This window comes from Octodon degus, unplaced genomic scaffold (genome assembly GCF_000260255.1).
Source record: "Octodon degus isolate 3935 unplaced genomic scaffold, OctDeg1.0 scaffold00016, whole genome shotgun sequence".
NCBI lineage: Eukaryota > Metazoa > Chordata > Mammalia > Rodentia > Octodontidae > Octodon > Octodon degus.
This window is the reverse complement of record NW_004524592.1, coordinates 6,657,146-6,663,946: the sequence shown is the minus strand read 5'-3', so window position 1 is coordinate 6,663,946 and position 6,801 is coordinate 6,657,146. Positions and strand designations below refer to the sequence as shown.

At 34.7% G+C, this 6,801-nt stretch overlaps 1 protein-coding gene across 5 annotated transcripts in view; it reads right to left on the bottom strand.

The window, feature by feature from the left end:
• Positions 1-6,801, bottom strand: part of Kansl1l (KAT8 regulatory NSL complex subunit 1 like) — a 129,940-nt gene that overhangs the window by 114,013 nt on the left and 9,126 nt on the right. For 2 of the 5 annotated variants that reach the window (XM_023710047.1, XM_023710049.1), the window contains exon 2: positions 6,480-6,559. The exons of the other annotated variants lie outside the window; for them this stretch is intronic. The gene's annotated coding sequence lies outside the window, so the exon portion shown is untranslated. The remainder of the gene's footprint in view (positions 1-6,479; positions 6,560-6,801) is intronic. 5 annotated transcript variants of the gene reach the window in all.

Genomic DNA, 6,801 nt, shown 5'->3' with positions numbered 1-6,801 from the left:
AAAATAAATAAAATAAAATAAAATAAAATCCATGTGTGACGTGCCATATGTGTGACATATGGCATGCACTCCATAAATATCTGATGAGAAAATAAGTAGTTGCCGCTGTACATAGCTATAAATGCTCTACTATCGAGTCCCTGGCTACATCTTCTACAACTCTCATGAATTCCTAACCTCTAGAAACACTGCCCTTTGTACTGGCTGAAAAATTCCAAGTTTCTGACATAGTGACTGTGCTCTCTACTCTCTTGACCTGGAACCGCTTTCTACAAATACAATGTCTGGCAGCCTCACTTCATGTACATTTCTGCCATAGGGTCCCCTTGTCAAGTCCTTCCCTGAACAACCTATTTAAAATTGTTTTGTCTCCTCATTTAATTTATCCTCCACTGCCTTACCCTTGTTGACTATTCTTCATAGCATAATTACCACCTGCCATTGTATTACATTCCAGGAAGGAATATAGCTTTAGCAGCATTGTGTTCAATGTTCTAATCTCCAGCAGCAGAATGTTTGGTACATAGCAATTGTCATGCATTTGTTGACTGAATAAATAAGCCAATGGGTCATGATTTTTAAGCGTATTTTAGGATTTATATAGGTCCAAGTGACAATATGTTTTAATTACTATTTTAAAAATAAATGTACAAATAGAGCTATACATAGAAAGGATAAAATTTTTTTTTAAGATTTTAAAAAAAAGGATAATATGTCACAACCAAGTATGGCTTATTTCCATAAAGTCCTTCTCCATGTCAGGTTCAACATTAAAAAAAAAAAATTAATCACCTAAATTTACCATATAAAAGATTTTTAAAAATATGACCTACTTAGATGCAGGAAAAGGCAGCTGATGAAAGTCAGCTATTGATTCATGATAAGAAATATAAAATTGTACAGAAGACAGGAAAGTCTTAACCTGGTAAAACGTTTCTCTTTAGAAGTATATCTCAGAGGACAATTAGTGGTGAAAGAATAAATTTTTCTTGCCCTCAATTGGGAATGAGGTGGAATATCTGTTTCTGTGAGTTATATTGCAAGTCATACTAGAAGACCTATTCAGTGCAACAGAGTCAAAATAAAATAGTTATGATTAAATAAAACAGTATCTATTCACATATAACATGATTCTCTAAGTAAGAAATCTTAAAACAACCTGCCAGAACCACTGAGTTTAATAAGGCCACAAAGACAGGTCAACATACAAAATCATTTATATTTCTTTACACTAGAAATAAAAACTATAAAGAGAAAGTTTAAAGAGTAATAATTCCAAAACCTCCCAAAATAGTCATAACTCTAAAAGCTCAAAGAGCACTTAGGGTAGGCGGCGAGTACACCTCAATGGCAGAGCACGGCATGCGAAGGAGTAGGTTCAGTTGCAGCACCAACAAAAGAAAACACAGGGATAAAGCTAACAAAACGTGTACATATGATTTATATACAGCACTGATAAAAAATATCAGGGTGATCTTAAAGAACTAAAATACCACACACTCCCAGATTACATTACTCATTTTTATGATATTAATTCTCCTCAGATTGATTTATAAGATTAAACATAATCTCAATCAAAAATTGGGCAGGAGTCCAAGCTAACACAAAGATTTAAAAGCAAAGGAACTAGAGTACTCAAAACAATTCTGAAGAACAAGGGTGAAGGACACATACTACCTATTGATTTACAATAAAGGACAGTACTTCACTGACCACAGAATAGGCATACAGATTGATGGAAAGAACAGAGCAAGCAAATATACCCACATACACAGGGCCAGTAGATTGTTTTTCTTTGTTTTACTAAATGGTTTGAAATAACTAAACAGGGAATATGCCAAAATAAATTAATAAAAGGGCCTTCACATGTACTGCATACTTGGTATGAATATGGTCAGATGTATCAGAATGAATTATGGATCTAAATGGATAAACCTGTATCTATAAAACTTCTTCAAAAAAAGAGAACATTGAGTCAGAGTTTGTGTCACACTAAAAACATAAAAAATTGGTAAACTGGACTTACTCAAATTTAAAGTAAATGGACTTTTAAAACGTAGTTTAAAACACCAGTTTGGGAATCGATGACATATACATTTAGAAGGTATTACAAATGCTCAGGAGTTAGTGGAAATTGGATGTTATTACTATTAAAAGTCACTAAGGTATTTAAGGTAATGCTGAAAACTGGTTTTGACCACTATATGGTTTTAATTTGCATTTATTCTTGAGTATTTTATATATGCACAATGGTCAACTGGTTAGAGGCAAAACAGGTAAGGAAAACTAACTTGAAAAGCACAAAACAGTGAACAAGAACTCTGCTGAATTGAAGATGATTTCCATTAGTCCCGCAAGCCGTAATCCATATGATCACAGTTTGTATACTGTAGTTACGTGTCTCCAGTATTTCAGGATCTGATTTTTTAAAAGCAGTGAGAATATATAGCTACAAATAAAGCCACCTGGTTATCTTTTGCAGTATAAGGACCAGACATACTGCAATATGTTAAAGAGAAGTTTGTGTGAATGGTAGCTTAAAAAAATTACTGTTTTATCTTTTAAAATTACAACAAAATTAAAATGTACAAATTATGAAAAGCAGCAAAAAAATAAAATAAAATAAAATGAAAAGTAGCCAAGGTACAGTCATAAAAGTAATTTTTTTTCTATTAAAGCTAGATTTTTAATCTCCACTGAATACACATTCAAGCAAGCAAGCATTCACTGATTAAACTGATACATATTTCTGAGCAAAATGAGGATGATGATGCTAGGTATTGTAAAAATAGTACTAAACATGACAAATAAGATTTCTCCTGTCACAGAACTTACATTCAAGAGAACAGTAGCTACAAGAATAAATAAAATATAAAGTAAGCAAGGACCCAGGTTTGATCCCCAGTACCACATGCCGAGAGAGCCCGGGAACCCCTGGCATGCCTGTAATCTCAGTGCTGAGGAAGCAGAAGACAGGAGGATCACTATGAGTCCAAGCTGTGTAGCGAGACGCTGTACCAAATAAATAAACAAATAAGATAATTTCAAAAAATCACAATATAGAGGACTACATTGGGGTAGAAGTAAATTTAAATTTGGAGATGAAGACAAGCCTCTTTCTTGATGACATCCGCTCAGAGACCTACAGTGAAAATCACAAGAAGAATTTAAGGAATGTGTCTTCCAAGTAGAAAAGGTAACTAATAGCTCTGAGGCAGAAATAAATTGGGTGTGTTTGTGGACCAAAAATGGAAAATATGTCTAGAACGTAATGAACAAGGAAACGGGGAGAGAGGAGAATGACGGGAGAGGAAGAATGGGAAAGGTGATGGAGAGGGAGGGAGGTAAGGCCAAACTGTGGCCTTATTTTATAGAAGTCAAAAAACAGCCACTAGAGATTTGGGTGAAGCAGGAATTTAATCTGCTTGACTTTAAAAAAAAAAAATCTATAGTGGTGCATGCATAGTGGCCAGGAAGCTGAGACAAGAGGATTACCACCCAACATGACAAATTAGTTTTCTCTCCTCACAGAACATACATTCAAGCAAACTCAAAGCCAGTCTGAGATGTAAAGGGAGACCCCATCACAAAATAAAACAAATCCAAAACACTGGCTCTTCTATAGAGAAAGACAAGTTTAATGGAGCAAGCCTGGAAGCAGAGTAACCATTAGGGGCTAAAATAGTTCCAACAAGAAATGCTACTGCTAGCTTGCACTACTGAAGTAGAAGTAGAAATGAAGAAAAATAATGAATTTAAAACATGTTTCAAGGTGGAGTCAACCAAACTTTTGACGGGCAAGATTCTGCAGTGCTTAAGAAAGGAATCAAGAGTGACTCAGGCTTTTGGCTTGAGCAACTAGATGGTGAGTACTGCTGTTTTCTGTAATGGGAAAGGTCTGGAAAACAGAAGACTGACAGAGAAAAAAATAAAAAGTCTTGTTTGGGATATGTTTGAAGTGCCTATTAGCTATCCAAGTGGAGGCAGCCAGACAAGGAAGAGAATACAAGTGAGTTATAATTAGAGATATTATGTTGGAGAGTCACGGCATATAAATAGTATTTAAAGCCCAAGGACTACGTAAGTTTAACTGGAAGAAGATATAACAATGAAGAGTAAGGAGCCCAAGACCAAGCCTAGGCATTCACACACATGTATGTGAGCAACAGGAAAGGAGCTAGAGGGACTCACAGAGAAGAATGAAAAAATCATCAGTGAAGGCTGGGCCTGGAAGCACAGGCCTGCAATCCTATTAACTCTGGGCACTGAGGCAGGAGGATCAGAAATGGGGCAGCAGTTTGGGCAACTGACCAAGACCCTGTCTGAAAATAAAATAAAAAAGAGGTGGGATACAGCTCAGGGGTAGAATGCTTGCCTAGCACGCAGGAAGCTCTGGGTTCAAATCCCTGGTACAGGAAAGGGAGATCATCACCAGGTACAGAGGGAATCAAGAGATCAAAGTGTTTGAAAATGCGTGAAGTGTACATGGTTAGTTCTGTGTAAATCTACAAAGTCAAATAAAAAGAGTAATGGATGACATTTTTAAAGACATATTTAAAAAGTCTTGCTTTATTTTTTTAGTTAAACATAAATTGAAGATATAAACTAACCCTAGCGTGTCATAGCCTTCAACAACAAAAGGGAAATAACCCCAGCCAGTCTTTTCTGACCATCATCCTATCCTATCTAAAGGAAACAAAACCTAACAAGTACTTGTGAAAATCACAGCCCAGAGGGACAGAATCACTAGAGACAGACTTAATCATTAGACTAAAGAATGTCCTTACCCCAACATCTCCATAAATGCCAACTTAACTGGAATTCCTTTTACTCAAGTACACACTGTGTCCAGTTTACAAAGCATGCTAATAGCCAAAGGAACAGTTTACAAAGACAGATGGCAGGAATGTTGGAATTAACAGACGAGCAATTTAGAACAAGTACAGTGAATATGCTCTGGGCTCTAATGGAAAAAAAACTGACAATACCCAACAATAACTGAAGAACATAAGCACACAGAAGGAACTAATACTAGAGATCAAAAATCTTTATGTATATATATATTTTAAATTCAGAAATAAATATGAATGAGACAGTTTCATAGCTGATTAATAGGACAGTTTTGATAGTCAATACACTGTACATTGTTATCTTCTTAGTGGTTATCCATAGTACAAGAAGAGATTAAAAATCTCGCGGCAGAAATGAACACTAGAGCTTACTAGTAGACTACATATGGCTGAAGAAAGAAGCCCTGACTTCAAAGATGAATCAATGGAAACTTCCAATCTGAAAAATACAAACGAGGAGGAGAGATACCCAGAAAGGAATATCTAATAGCACGAGGAGGAGAGATACCCAGAAAGGAATATCTAATAGCTGTGGAGCAACCATAACAATGTAACTGTGCATACTGAGAAAACCAGAAGACAGAAAGAAGGGCTATTTGACTCAATAATCACTAAGAATATCCCAATTAATGTCAGCCACCAAGCAAAGATTCTAGATTAGAAAATACCAAACAAGATAAATGCAGAACTAACTTAAGTATATAACACTAAGTGAAAGTGCATTAAAATGGTACACGGTTACAACAAATACCTCATTTGAAAATTCATACTGAAATTTTTTTTCTTAGCATATTATTTTTCTCAATAAAATAATAGTTGTATCAAGACAGGCTCTGTATGTTTTCATTCACTACTGTATCACAAAATATTGTTTGACACACAGCAGGCACTTAATAAATATTTCTGAAGTACTATCTAAAATGATAAAATTACTTTCAGATTCAAAGTTCATGAGTTATTTTATCATCAGAGAAATCTTTAGGAAATAAAGTTAGGAAGTATTAATACACAATGTCACTGCCCAATAGGAATACAGGCAACTTTAAAATTCCCAGTGGATGTATTTTTAAAAGCCAAAAAAAAAAAAAAAAAAAACAAACCCAAAAACTAGAAAAACTGTAATTTCACATAGCCCAATATAGTAAAAATATTATGTCAACATGTAGTCAATCTAAAAATATCATGATATGTATTTTCTTCCTGTGTGCCAAGTCTTCAAAGTCCAGTGTTTATTTTATATTTACACCAGTTTCAATGTGCTTAGCAGTTACATATAGTTAGGAACTACTGTACTGGATAGTACAAAGTATAAAACACATGGTTCCTAAAGTAACCAAGAATTAACCATTAACTATGATACTCCAGTCCTCAAGCCTTTTTAGCCAAACACTTATTTTCAAGCAACTGCAATATTCTAGGCAACAGAAAAAAAGTGGAAAAGTCAGATTGTAAAACCTTTCTCAGAAGTGTCTTAATCTTCACTGATACTCTGTTTATGAATTGTACACATAATTGTAGGGGAGGTTATTAGAATCCAAGCCAAATCTAAAAGTGTCATTGTAGCCATTAAAATTCCGTACTCTATGATTTCAGACACTGCCATCATTTTGATGTTTATTTCCTACATACCAAAGATGTTCAAGTATGACAGGTCCACTTTGTAGGAGTTTAATGAGAACAGAACTTCAAAGAACTTAGAAGAGGGAAAACTGAAAAAAAAAATGCTTTTTGGTAACAACATACAGGAAAACTAAGGTATTGAACTAATAGGATTTATGAAGCAACACTGCAAGTTAAGAAACTGCATCACTAGTCTTTCAAAGAAAGCAACTAAATAATCCTAATTGTCTGTCAATAAACAATAGTTCTTGGTAACCCAAAAACCAATTATACTTTTCCTCTCTCTGTGTAGTTAAGAGTTATACTATTAATTTCTCTTAATTCACTGAAA